This window comes from Acartia tonsa, chromosome 4, assembly GCF_053477335.1.
Source record: "Acartia tonsa isolate MP-2025a chromosome 4, ASM5347733v1, whole genome shotgun sequence".
Classification (NCBI taxonomy): Eukaryota; Metazoa; Arthropoda; class Copepoda; order Calanoida; family Acartiidae; genus Acartia; species Acartia tonsa.
In genome coordinates, this window is record NC_137263.1 from 43,168,780 (window position 1) to 43,184,417 (window position 15,638).

Here is a 15,638-nt window from a genome sequence, read left to right on the forward strand (position 1 = left end):
CTTCTTTACAAAGACATAATGAAAAGACAAAGTGTAACTGTTTTTATATCGTTAATATCTGAATTTTTAAAATATCAATACAATTTTCTCTTGGGTGTTTTTAGATCATTAACTATAATCTAAAAGACATCATAACAAAACAAAAACAGAATTACTTTACATATATATAAATGAACTAAAGGATATAATTAAAAACTAAACGCCCTACCGTTTCCAATATTTACGTATTTTCAAGGCTTTTTGAACATCATTTAAAACGATAGTTTTTAGCTAATTAAGTTATCTTACATGACTAAGTTAGCGTTTCATGAAGTTTAATTAGGCTTTAACCTAGTTTTTAAGGTTGGGAAATAATAATTAATTACATATCTTAGGAGAAGCTTTAATAAAGAAAAATTAAATACTGACAATTTCCTAACAGTATAAAGAAAAAGCGGCCTTGATATCTAAAATTTATAATCCAAAAATGTAAACAGATATCTTCGGTATATATAAGTGTAACAAGAATAATTTTATCCACATATAGTCCTTCTTTAGAAAACGACATATTTTGTTAATTAACGTAGTTCTAGTACAGCATTCAGTTTCATGATTTCATTGGAACATTCCAGGAATAAGGTATAACCAAAAAGCGAAATAAATCTAAAATGATATTTGGGGGGCAAATGGAGAGGTCGTCAATTTTACGATGTGTTGCCCCCCCCCCCCCCCAACGACAGCTGAAAAACACGTATAGGTTTCGTGATTTATTTCCGAATTAATTTCGTTATTGGTAGAAGCTGGGAACATTCCCTCAAAGTGCCTATCGAGCACCATTGCAACAACCCCACATGTACCTGCAGGGGCTTCACATGACCCAATATAACGTAACCTAACCTGACCTCAAGTGATAATCAAACAAACGAAAAACTACACCACCACTCCCTCTTTATTCAATTTATTTCATTATGATTGGAGGGGGGCTTTATACTTGAAGTATTTTATCAAGTTCTAGCGGCTACGCCCAATATCTAGAAGAGGAGGTACAGTAGAATAACCTTTTTGGACTTGAAATTGAATAAAACCACTCTGAAACCCACGTGAAGATTCCTTAAAATAATTAACCTAATCAGTTCAGTGATTATCGAGATCTGATGGTTTAGTTAACTTTCTTAGGTTTTAAATTAATATACAAGGTGAATTATAGAGTAGGTATACAAACTCCAAGCTGAAAAGTCTAGCTTGAAACTTTGATGTAACCCTTCTAACATGGTTCTAAGGACATTATGGAAAATTTAGATTCAACAGTAACATAGAATCATACCTCATGGAGGGAGGGGACATTGGGCTGTTGATTACACTAGTCCCTAAAGTTTTATGATAACATTTTCTTGTTCGTTGGCTTGATAACTTTGAGGATTTTTATAGAATTTTCATTGGTTGGCTCATTAAGTTAAGTGTCCAAACTTTTTAACCACTAAACAACATTGGGGATTTATCGGCCATTGTCTTATCTCTTTAGATCTCTGAACTTACCTTGCAATTTACCGAGGAAATAGATCTGTTGCCATAGATTGACAATCAGAACAAAAATCTGTCCAGCTTAAAAAGAATAACATGGTCGGAGTGAAATACACTATGTTTCTATTAGTCTAATGACGGGATTGTGCTTCATGGCTTTCTATATTTATTGCCAAGTTTTCATCTAGACTGTTACGTAAGGTCAAAATTTATAAATAAATTCGACTATTTTTTATATTGTAAATGGTATTTCTAATTAGGTAAAGTAAGACTTAACAAACAAACAACCCTTTGATTGCACGACCTTTGTCTGGAAGTCTTAACTATGCACGGTATTAAGTGTGCCTGTTTAAGGACTAAGGCAATCACCCAACTCTACCATTCTTAACGTCTCTAGTATGTGAGGTCTGGTCCAGCTAATGGTCTTCGTGTTGAGTTTCAAAGAACCCAGTCTTATATAATTTGATAAACTAATTACAGTTCTCAGACTTGACTTGGTCACCAATCACGGATCTAAAGGGATACGACAATGGCCGATAAATTAATTCCAATCACCATTGATGATACATGAATTTACCTCATAGTGTAGACCAAAATTTGTGGCTTTTAGTTTGACACCGAACGTAATGAACCAACCAATCTAAAATTAAGACATCGAAGGCAACGAATAAGAAAACGTTATTATAAAACTTTGGGGACAAGTGTAATGAACAGCCCAATGTCCCCTTCTTCCCTGGTCACCATCAAACAGTTTGAAACATATTTTTTATACAGAGTTCTCTAAGGTTATAAAATTGTCTTCGTCGTATAGTATACTAGCGGCTGCGCCCCTAGCATCTAGGGGCTCGATATCGAAGGAATATGGAAAAAAAGACAAATAGCCAAAAACAATACCTACCCAGACTTTTTATAAAGATAAAATAGCCTAAAACCAACCCAAGACCTATAAGTAGCTTCACTGTAAAGGAATATCGGTTCAGCGGTTTGCAGGCAAGATCCTTTGCTGCAGACAAAAAAGCTTACTACTTTATATATTAGGATAAAGGATGGTAACATCCATAAAATCGAAGTTTGAGAAAAAATACGGAAAAACCAACATTAACAGCAAAGCGATATATATAATACAACGTAGAATGATGTCTGTCGGTCTGTCTGTCCGTCTGTCCCTCTCGGTAACCACTGAACCGATCGGATTCTACTCTTCAGGGAATATACCTACTGGTCCTGTGGTGGTTTTAGGCTATTTTCTTGGGGGGTAGGACACCCCCAACCCCCCAACCCCCAAAATAAGAAATTCCCCCCAATTTTTTCTTTTTCTTGCGTAGGTACCTATTTTTCCACAATTTTTTTACTACTGGCGGCAGCACCAGTAGTACTTAATTTTTTCAATTTTCTCTTGGGGCACAGCCCCAAGAGGCTAGGGGCGAAGCCGCTAGTTAATTATAAATTAAAGAAATCTAAGCAAAAATCTCATGTAAAAAAGTTGCTAAACAGATCAAATAAGTAAGGTCTGACATGCCTTATTTGTATTGTAGATGTCAAACTAAAAATAAATGTAACTGAGAACAAAAATACTTTAGATAAGCTCCTAGTCAAGGATATAAAAGCTCTTTTTTTTTGGGGGGGGGGAGGGGTAAAAACCCATATTTCGGGTATGAAATGACAAAAAATAACCTGATTGATTGGACATAAATAGATATCAAATAAAGTTAACGCAAGAAGGAAAGACAAACATACCTACATATCTAGGTTATAGAGTATAATCACTACTAATTACGTAAAACCAGATAATAATATTATTTGATTTGCAATATGGACCATACAAACTTATCCTTCAGAGGTGGTGATTGAATATAAGAAAAACATGTTAGACAAAAAAAAATAGGTTATAATCTTTAATGCATAAAACTACGAGCCTTGTTATTAATCCGTTTTAGCAAGGCGTTGAAGCGACTTCGCTAAAAAATGGATAATTTAATAAGGATTACAAAATCTATTAGTGGTGTGGCGAAGCTCATAAATATAAACAATCTACAACAGTGCCACATTTCTAATAAAACTTTGATGCAGTAGATTAGTATGTGCTTATTGATCTGTAAAATATTCACAAAAAAATTCATAATTTTATCTCTGATAATAGTAAAGTTATCATTTCCATGTAGAATTTAAATTTTCCCTGGAGCATGACCGACAGACAAACGAACAAAGTGAGTTATACTGGATGCCCATTTGCACAGGAAATATTCAATAAAAAAGCATCCGTATATCATAAACAACAGCCGAGTAAAACTCATTTCTTCAATAGTGTTACGGACTGCCTGACGGACAGACAAAATAAGAGAGATATAAAGTAGCTACGAATCGTAGTAAATGGTCAAAACGTCTAGTTTCTTTTTCAAAAGATTCATTGTATGTATACTAGCGGTTTCGCACCTAGCAACCTTCCTCCACTGCTACAGGCTACCCTCCTCCTGCAATGCTAAAGGCTACCTACTCCTACAGCCTACCTAAAACAAATGGGGTGGGGGATTTTTACCTTTTTGGGTGTTCGGGGTGTCCAACCCCCAAGAAAATAGCCTAAAACCACTACCGGACCATTAGGTATATTCCCTGAAGAGTAGAATACGATCAGTTCAGTGTTTACCGAGATCTTAAGGGATGGACAGACGGACAGACAGGCGGACAGACATAATTCTACTTTGTATTATAGAATAAAATAGAAATTGTTTTTGAAGCAGCTTCTAGTGCCTGATAAAAATGACGTATTATAATACAAATAACCAATGATAGGCCAGTATACATTATACCATTGGTCAATATAAATTATACTGGCCTATCATTGGTAAATTGTATTGTATGACGTCATTTTTATTATGCATTATAAGCTGCTTCAGTGTTTTTCATAAAATATATCCCTGCACCATAATAAAAAAAGATGGCGGAAACAATTGAATTAACTAATCCCGCAATATCTAGATATTATCTGTGTTAACCAGGGAGGGAGGGGATATTGGACTGTAAATTACACTGGTATCCAAAGTTTTTATAACTTCGTGATCTTATTCGTCAGCTCAAAAGCTTTATATACTTTGTTGAATTTTGATTGGTTAGATCCAAACTAGTAGTATCTAATAATCGTAATCTGCAGAAGGAATAATTTTGTTTATCATTATTGGGGATGTATATAAATTTATCGTCCATTGTCTCATCCCTTAAAATACCTGGTGTTAATCAAATATCATATAAAACACAATCAACAACTAAGCTGAAACGTAAACAAGGATGGCAACATTCATAGAAAAGTAAATAAGAATGGCAACATCCATAGAAAAGTAAACAAGAATGGCAACATCCATAGAAAAGTAAACAAGAATGGCAACATCCATAAAAAAGTAAACAAGAATTGCAACATCCATAGAAAAGTAAACAAGGATGGCAACATTCATAGAAAAGTAAACACGAATGGCAACATCCATAGAAAAGTAAAAAAGAATGGATCATCCATAGAAAAGTAAACAAGGATTGCAACATCCATAGGAAAGTAAAGAAGAATAGCAACATCCATAGAAAAGTACAAGAATGGCAACATGCATAGAAAAGTAAACAAGAATGGCAACATTCATAGAAAAGTAAACAAGAATAGCAACATCCATAGAAAAGTAAACAACGATGGCAACATCCACAGAAAAGTAAACAAGAATGGCAACATCCATAGAAAAGTACAAGAATGGCAACATCCATAGAAAAGTAAACAAGAATGGCAACATCCATAGAAAAGTAAACAAGAATAGCAACATCCATAGAAAAGTAAACAACGATGGCAACATCCATAGAAAAGTAAACAAGAATGGCAACATCCATAGAAAAGTAAACAAGAATGGCAACATCTATAGAATAGTAAACAAGAATGGCAACATTCATAGAAAAGTAAACAACGATGGCAACATCCATAGAAAGTAAACAAGAATGGCAACATCCATAGAAAAGTAAACAATAATGGCAACATCCATAGAAAACTAAACAAGAATGAGAACATTCATAGAAAAGTAAACAAGAATGGATCATCCATAGATAACTAAACAAGAATGGCAACATCCATAGAAAAGTAAACAAGAATCACAACAACCATAGAAAAGTAAACAAGAATGGCAACATTCATAGAAAAATAAACAAGGATGGCAACAAAAAGTGAAGTTCAACATATCAGACAGTCTTACAAGCAGTGGCGTGCGGTAAGTGGGTGAAAAGAGGTTTAAACACCCAACTTAAAATGTAAATTGAGAAATTCTGCCTTCCTCCCACTCCCTAGTGAATCGCTGTACACACCATTAAATACTCAATTTAAAATAGGATAGATATTAGATTTACAAATTAAGAATTAAAAATATTGTTTAGTAATTACCATATGTATAGTAGGATTGCTTTAATCATTATACCAATAAATTAAAGGAATCTTCATGCAAGGTAAAAATCTTATCAAAATACAAAATAATAATATAAACCTACGGACAAAATATAATATAGAGTAATTACAAGATTTAAAGAAGCAGTCAGTGATACAGTATCTGCTTATTGGTCATTGGAATTCTTAGGAATTTCAGACTTCTATATGTAATATCAGCAAACTAATTCACCACACCGTTGCTTACTATCGGACATCTGGAATTATTGAGTGGATTTGCTACAAAAGAAATGCAATAATAAAGGGAACGGGTGTGAAAAGGGCGAGAGATTAAAGAGAGTGCGGTAAAAATGGTCCTTGGATAAAAAGCATTTGCCGCTTAGATAAAAAAACTCAGAAAAAAGGGGAGATTAGATATATGGGGGTGGGGGGGGGGGGGATTTAGCTCAAGGGCCTAAATAGATAGGCCTAGATTTTGGGAATGGTTGTTAGGGGGAAAGGGGTAATTATTTCGGGGCCTCTTTGGTTCTCTTACTTTTTATATCTTCCTTGTCATTTTCTCTCTCAGTGTCTCCCTCTCACTCTCTCTTTCTCTCTCTCTCTCTCTCTCTCTCTCTCTTTCTCTCTCTCTCTCTCTCTCTCTCTCTCTTTCTCTCTCTTTCTCTCTCTCTTTCTCTCTCTCTTTCTCTCTCTTTCTCTCTCTCTTTCTCTCTCTCTCTCTCTCTCTCTCTCTTCCTCTCTCTCTCTGTTACTCTCTCTCTCTCCCATAGTATGATTCTTCGAACACATATTCTCTCGGAATAAAATATTCTCTTAGTTAAGTTTTAACTACACTTAACGGAGGAGCATTGGAAAAATACAAAAAAATATCAATATTGAATAGAACCAATAAATTAAAAAAAAACAATAGTCAACTCTTAAATGTTACAAATATTAAACAAACAAAAAAAAACATTTTCTTTATTAAAAGAAATAAAAAAAAATAAAAAGTGAGATTTATTGGCGGCTTATGAATATTTATTGAAGTGATTTTCGGGTCCATTAGACATGTAAAAGCAGTCTATGCATATATTTAATAGTCCTAATGGTTATTAAGTAGCTTACATTTATAAATATATATCTATATAAATGATTTATGATTAAAAGATATTATTCATTCAGTGAAACTATTAACTTTTAATCAACAAAATACAGACTTCAAATCTTCATTTAAACAGTAAGTGTTTTTTATATCTTTAAAATGAAAAAAAATTGGTACTTCTATTAAAGAATTAAGGTTCTAAATCTATGAGGCGTAGTTTTAGAAATTCTATGCCTTTAAAGCATGACATATCGTCACTGGCCCCGCCATTTTAAACAAATGAATAGTTTAATATTATCCTGTAAAACTCAAATATGAAAACGTACCTTAAGTTACTTTGATTTCTAAATTATGCCTTGTCTTTACATGCATCTACACAAAGGGCATGAAATTAATAGAACAATTATGACCTTCTTAAATTCAATCAAAGCTGTTTATTATGTATTGTGTATTGTGACTTTAAAAGATTATATGTGTAGTTTTTAATTCAAATGATTTTTCTGGTTTTAAGACCTTTTAGGCTATAAAAGAATTTTTAACATAAATGTATAAAATAAAACAATTTAAATTGGCATCTTAAACTTCTGAAAACGAAAATAAAAGAAACAAGTAATATGTGTCGTAAAATTATTTCGAAATGAAAATATCTACACAAAAAAAATTAAAATTTAAAATATTATAATTATTGTTCTCAGATTAAATATTTTTTATTTAAATTTTAGATTGAAAAAGGTATGTAAGATTTTTTCCATGGCTTCGAAACCGATTCTTCGGCCTCTCGTGGCTAACAAAACTGGATTTAATATTATGCTTCTTCGTTTTAATATCCGCGTAAAGCTGTCTAATAATGAAAAACGATAGATAATTAACTATTATGGTAATATTTATATCGACATATATAAAAAAAATTAACCTCTTTTGTATATGAGTAAATATAGTGGTTTTGATCCCTAATCAGTAAATAGAACAAATAAGAGCCCAATGTAAGAACCATCCGGCCTTGTAAATGGTCAGTTAAAGTTACAACTGGGTAGTTATTTCATTCTTCATAAAGTTATATTTCGGGAAATTATACTTTCAAATACTTTGTCGCTCGTATTATTGTAATTTATAACAGGTTACCTACTAAATATAAACAAAAACTTTGTCTTTTAGAAATTCCTTTTAAAGTTGGACGAATTTCTTGTCTGACAGACCATCTATGGTATTAACTCTATTTGTAAATATGTAATGTTTTTGTAAGTAAGGGTGACATAACATTTTGCTGCAAGTTTTTTCTAATTATACAAAATTTTTATAATGAATGAATGCCACAGAATTATGTTTCTTTGATACAACGAAAATAGCTATGTGCCAACTGGGGTCCAACCAATTGACTTCAAGGGGGGAGGGGGGAGGCTTCAATATTTGATTAACCTCATTTTAGCCCACTCGGAATTTTGAAAATACATTAGATTACCCCCTTTAAACCTTTGAAACCTCTCATTTTACCCCCCTCAAAAAACAAAAAGTTTGGACGTTCTTGGTCCAACCTATCTGTCTCACAAAGTGTTCAACCATATTATACAACCTTTAATTCAATATCTTTTTATGTAGATTCGTAGAAAGTGTTTTAGTCTGTTTAAGCTCTTCTTATTTACAATTGTTATTGTAAGCCTGTGTCTTCGGCATCTCGGGGCTAACAAAACTGGACTTAATCCTATAATTGTACATTGTATATCCGTGGAAACTGTTTATAATACGCTGTGATAAATACCTATTCCATGCTTATTTTTTGTGTTAATTTAAGTGCACACCCTCAAAATTCCAAAGAAAAAACTAATTTCACACCTTCAAACTCAAATGAAAATTTTTACGTAAAAAAAGAAAAAATAACACATTCCTTCTTAGAGTGATACTCTCTATTTTACAGGGATGTAAAGGGATAAGACAATAGAAATAGTACAGTGCATCTCCAATTAACATTATTACCCCTAATACTTATCAAAATAATTGGTGGGAAATTTTGGACACTGAATGTTTGTAGATTAGACAAAGTCAGGATTACATGTAAGAACTTGTTGTTAAATTTTGGGTACCAATTTAATTAACAGTGCAATGTTAACACTATCTCTGCTATTTAAGGGAATAGTTGCCCACCTAAGTGCCCCACTGTATGCGGGCATGATTTAAGTGTATAGTTCTCCACCCAAGTGCATCATCCTTGTTAGTAAGAATTAAGTGTATAGTCCCCTACCCAAGTGCCTCACCGTATCTGGTATGAGTTAGGTGTATAGTTCCCCACCTTAGGGCCCCACTGTATGCGGGTATGATCTAAGTTTATAGTCCCCTACCCAAGTGTCTCACCATATCTGGTATAAATATAGTGTATAGTCCCCAACGCAAGGGCCCCACTGTATCCTGGTATGAAATAAGTGTATTATCCCCAACCCAAGTGCCCCACCATATCTGGTAATAATTAAGTGTATAGTCCCCCACCCAAGTGCCCCACCTTATAGTCCACAACCCAAGTGCCCCACCCTTTCTGGTTACAATTAAGTGTATAGTCCCGCACCAAGTGCCCCACCATACAGTCCCCAACCTAAGTGCTCCACCGTATCTAGTATGAATTAAGTTAATGGAAACCAATATATTGTTGTTGTTGGTGTTGTATTGTTAAAATGACAGCCACAGTTTCCCAAACAAAAAGGCTCAATATTTAAAATATATTTAGAATATAAGTATATTAGTATATGTAAGACTAACAAAACTCCTAGACTAGCCTAAAAAATGTTATATGAGTTTGGCCTTTCTAAGTTAGAAAATTAAAATATTATATGTAATATTATGTAGATACTACGCAACTCCCACCTATAAAAATATAGACTGTGTTTGCTGTACATATATTGTTTATATTAACCATAATTTATCTTGGAGAAATAGGAAGCATCAATTCTCTACTCGGCGGCAGTCATTTGAAAATTCATTTATTACCTTACAATCCATTGGTTTAAAACCAATGACAATTTAATAAGGAAAAATTTCTTGTTTTTTTATTTTATTGCTAAAAAGTTAATAAATAACACTTTTCAACAAAATTATATGAAAATTATTTTCTCAGAATTAAAAGTGTTGTTAGCTTGTCTTGCTTATTATAAAAAATATTACCCCCTCCTCCCCCCTCCCTTTTATTCAGGGGGATATAATACACCCACCCCTTGTGCACGCTTATGTATTACAGTATGCGAATATGTGCAGGGAAGTAAAGTGACAATGGACTCAAAATTTCATATGAATTTGGGTTCAAAAACTTTGCATTTGGTACTTTGACTCCAAACTACATAGAAGTCTCCAACTTTTCAATCAATGATTTTAGTTCACAGGAGGAATAATTATGTTTCTCGTATTTATTCGAATCCGGTGGATAGGAACCGGTTCTCATCCATACGAAAAAACTATGTCTAGCATCGTATTATATCCAGCTTTCTACGAATATAGAAATGTACAATCATAAGATTAAAACTAGTTTTTTTAGCCGGTGACTTCGTCACCTCGGGGCTAAAAAAACTAGTTTTAATCTCATAATTGTACATTCTATATCCGCGGAAAGCCGTTTATAATACGATGCGAGAAATAACTACTATGTAATCTCATTGTCCATTGTCTTATCCCTGTATGATATGTGATGTCTAGCATATGCCACACTTAATTATCAAAAATGTGCTTCCAAACTAAATACACCTACTTTTGTAATCATCAGGGATTTTAAGGGATAAGACAATGGATAATAGATCCAGATTCCAGAAGTATGATTAACAAAATTACCATTCTCACATAAACGACCCCTTAAATAGTGGATGTAAATATTCTTTTTTTCTCCCCGAGGTAGTCATTTTTCCCCCCGAGGTGGTCATTTTTTTCCCTGAGGTAGTCATTGTTATCCCCGAGGTAGTCATTTTTTTCCCCCCGAGCATGGCAACCGGTGAACAGAATCTCAGTTCTGCACCACAAGCCACGCACGACTGAAGTTCCCATGTCTATACAGTCATATTTATATGAAAATCTGAGAAAATATTTTTAGAAGATTTTTGAATTTTTTTTAAAGATTTTAGAATTTTTATTAATTACCAAAAGAAAGCATAATTACCTTAGGGAAAAAAATGAAAATTAAAATTTGAAGTCCAACGACATATCCCTCCCTGATAATTACATACTCACAGATATATTTAGATTTATTCTATTACATAAAGTAATAAGCTTTTTTGTTGAAACTTAAGATTTCAATAAAAACTGAAGTTCTGATTAGGATGATTTTAGGCAATTTATTTTTAGATTTAAGCCTTGGGATGATTTTAGACTTTTTCTATGTTACCTTATAACCCTTTTGAATATAGATCCCCCTAGATGCTCAAGCTTAAAGTAGATAAAATAGGTATGATTGGGAGCTTAGTTGTTTAAGCATTTGTATCAATGAATTTCATTGGTATTAAAAGTAAACATTTACATTATTTAGAAAATTTTTAAACCATTCTGTTTAACTTGCTTAATTCTAAATTTACCAGAATTCAAAAATATTTTTAAAATATTTTAATAAAAAGAAATTTTTAAAATGATTTTTAAATATTTTTTCATGAACTTCATTAATAGCGTAAATTAATAATCACCATATTTTGTGCTTTTGTAATATCTATTACTATTGTGATATTTGATTAAACGGAAAAGTAAAGAAGCTCTTTACAGTGCCTATTAAATGACGTCATATAGAAAAGGTCCAAAATTCTACTATGACGTAATTTGGCCGAAAAATCCCGAATTACGTCAAATTAGGACTTTTCTAATTTAACGTCATTTTTAAAAAGCACTATAGAAGAACTTCAACAATAAATACTAGAGTAGCTGTGGAAGTAAATAATAGAGCAGCGATGATAAAAAAAAACAATCTTGTTCTGATAAGTTAGACAGCTCATACATTCATAATAACACCTTCGTAAAAAACTGTTAAAAATTTTTTTTTTCTCTAAAATCACAAAAATTTATCAATTTCAGTTCTAAAAATAAACGTTAATCTAAAAACATTGTCCTTTTTGGCCCTTTTATTGTTCGACTTTATCTGTAAGTCCTAACAGTACATATTTAACAGTTTTCGAATGTCAATGGACTAAGACATTCCCTCTAATTGCCATTAGAACTCATTTAAGTTTCTTTATTATTTTTGTTTGACTTATGCAAAAAAAAACTATATTTTACTATTTTATTTTTCATGCCCAATAAGATAACATTGTAGATAAGAATATCTTTATTGAGGTCTTGAGTGATAAATATTTATAGGTGTAGTTGTTTTCTAATCTACAGAAAAAAAAATATTATCAAATTGTTTTTGTCTAGCTTTTTTTGTAGCGAAGCTTCTGTTAAAGTTAAACTTTCGGTAACGCATTTTGAATTTAACTACAGAAACTTAAAAATTTAACAAAATGTATTATTATTTATGTACTATTGCTAGAAATAAAGTTAAGCTTTTTAAGCATGTGGTAGTCGATTCGTTAGATAGGCCTCGCCAAGACGTTTTCTAAGATAGAATTGTTAGTTTACTAAGAAAATAGACAATTTTAAGTTTTACGTTTTTTTAATATTTAAGTCTGAAACCAAGCTAATATTGCTTGATTCACTTCTACAAGCTAAAAGCTACCTTCTAAAATCGAAATATATCTTCATGCCTTAGTGTATTTTTTTTAAATAGGTTGAAAAACATACTTACTTTTTAATTTTTAGGTAACAAGTATTTTTAAGTTTAGGCAAATATACGAAAAACAGGGTGTTTATTTAGTGACGACGTCCATGCGTATTAAGAATTGATTATAGAGAAGCGTCGCTAATTATATGTTGCGTATTTAACCTAGGAATCATCATTGATTTAAGGTAACAGGACAATTAAATTATATCAAAATATTTAAAATTATCATGCAATGAGAAATAATTAAATGCTGATTTTAACTAACTTTAACAGGAATCATCATGAAAAGTTTAAAATTGACAGGATGATATTTTCATTCAAATATCTATCCGTCATGGAAGGACGTCCGACCATAAATGTAAAAAAATGTGTCGTTCTCTTTAAAAATGAATTTATTACCAGAATAAATCAAGTTTTAATTACTCGGTGTAATTAAATATAATTAATATTCTTTAATGATAGTAAATAAATATTACTTAATTATATTAAACATGTAATTGCAAGGGAAAAAATAAAATGACATGTTGTAATTTGTTAAGATTAACAAAGTAAACAGTTTTCCGTGGAATGGAAAATGAAACCAAACTTTTAAAACTTTTTTGTTGACCCTCACGGACCGAAACCCGGGCCAACAAAGGTCGTGGGGAATTGTCTATTATACATTATTTTCAGTATAACTCAAAACTGGTTCTAATTCAGCGGATATCAGGAATAGGTATAACCAACAAGCAAAATAAATCTAAAATAATATTTGGGGGGCAAATGGATATGTCGTCAATTTTACGATGTGTTGCCCCCCAACGACAGCTGGAAAACACGTATAGGTTCCTTGTTTTTTTTCCCGAATCAATTTCGTTATTGGAAGAAGCTGAGCGGATATACACGCATCTGATTAATATCCGCTGTATTTGATCTGGTTCTTTACCGAAAAATTATGTATCGTATAGTATTCTAGACAACTTTTTACGAAGAAAATTATAGGAATAATCCTTCGGCTCCTCATGTAATTTTCCTACCCAGCATTATATTTTTATCTTTATTTAAATACTATCAAATGTTGTTGTAAAGTCAAACTGTCGTTAATTATGCCATAAAACAATGAAGAGTACTTTACTTGCATTAAAACTAATGCAATTCATGTTTCAAGTTGAATTTAAAAGTGTTAGATTCTTAAAAATAATATAAAGAATATAATTTTTTAATTCTTTTAAAAGGAATTCATAAATTAATATGCACAGTAAACACCCCCAATTATGATAAACCAAACTGCCCCTCTTTAGAATACCATTATATTTGACATTGCTAGTTTATACTAACCAATCAAGATTCAATAAAGTCCCCAACATTTGAAACCAATGAATGAGCTAACATGTTTATAATTAATTGACATCACAATGTTCCCTCCCTAATAGAATATTTAATAACCTATAATATACAATATGAATAAATTATTTTCTTTTTAGACATGGAAATGTTTTGATTTAGCCTGTTTGATTTATTTTTTGGTAAGTTAGATTCTTATTGTAACAAATCTACTCTTAAAGTCATATTTAGTAGTTGGTCATTTATTCGATTCTAGCTATGTTTTACCGTTTTACCTTTCTAGCTAAGTTTAAGTCCTAGACAATGGTTGCTAATTGTCCTACGATATATTTGTTACAGTTGGACGAAAAAGTATGCAAAAAAACGAGTAGTCCAAGAATGTACACGAGTTCAAATAATACAGCCTTTATAATGCTTTTATAATTTTTTTTTATTTTTGGTTTTAAAAATCCATTTCATATGCATATTCTTCTACATATTTTTTTTACTGTACAAAATCCGACCGTTTGTTTGAATGTCATCCATTTTTCATGGCGTTTGTCTATGAGGGACTAGAGTAATATAATGCATGAAAGAAAATAATGATAAATGACACCGTGGTTATGGAATTTACTTCAGAGCAGGCAAAAAGGAATGTGATTCTGTCAAACAATTCTAAGTGAAAATTTCCCCACAATCCTCTTCCTTTATTTCTCCCCCTTCTCACCCACTCCCCTTCAGTTACATTAAAAAACAAGTTTTACCAACAAAATATTAATTTTCGGCAATTTCAAATTGAATCAATTGTCTGAATGACAGCCCCTGCTTCAGAGTAATATAGATTAATATAAAAAATGAAGTTATTTTTTACATTCCAAAAATATTCATATTTTTATTTTAAAAAGATCAATTGTTAAATTTAAGGCTTGACCTCTTGATTAGAAGGGGTTTCTTTCATAAATGATTAAGGGATTTGTTACGGATTAACCACCTTAAATAGCTTAAAACCTGCCCTAGATGAAGTAAGCTTCATCAAAGATAATTTCTATTGAAAAACAAACTTATATCTACTTTAGTATAAACTAGCAGCAACGCCCCTAGAGGCCTCGAGGGGCTTTTTAAATGTTTTCTTTTAAGTCTATGCCAAGATCAACTGATTATAAAAAAATAGGTGATGATTTTTGGCGATTTCTCTTCGGAGTGTGGGTGTACCCTACCCCCTAAATAGTTATAAACCTTCCCAGGAGCTATAAGAAGCTACCCTGTTCAGGAGAACCCAATCGGTTCCGTGGTTAGCGAGATACTTCGGTACAGAAAAACAAACAAACAAACATCCTGTTACTTTATTATAAGGATTGAATATCGATGCTGTTTTTTATTAGTCATGTTTATTTTATTAAAATTTAATGTATTTAGAATTAAAGCTTGTAAAATACAATTCATTGATTAACGTTTAAGTTTCATGTACTTTCATACTTTCTTTCATCATTTTTAAAGGTTTTATTTAAGTGTAAGTGTTAGTTTCTATTAAATTGTTTGTGAATATTTCCCTTAACAACGGATATTCTATGTTGGATTATTTTATATCGAGTCTCGCCTTTGGTTATTATGTAATAGTAGTGTTACTGTATAGTAGAAGGCTA

At 32.0% G+C, this 15,638-nt stretch overlaps 1 protein-coding gene across 3 annotated transcripts in view; it reads left to right on the plus strand.

Annotated features, from left to right (window-relative positions):
- Nucleotides 1–12,606: 12,606 nt before the first annotated feature.
- LOC145317328 (uncharacterized) overlaps nt 12,607–15,638 on the plus strand; it is a 263,955-nt gene continuing 260,923 nt past the window's right edge. For all 3 annotated transcript variants that reach the window (XM_080158363.1, XM_080158364.1, XM_080158362.1), the window contains exon 1: nt 12,607–12,637. The gene's annotated coding sequence lies outside the window, so the exon portion shown is untranslated. The remainder of the gene's footprint in view (nt 12,638–15,638) is intronic.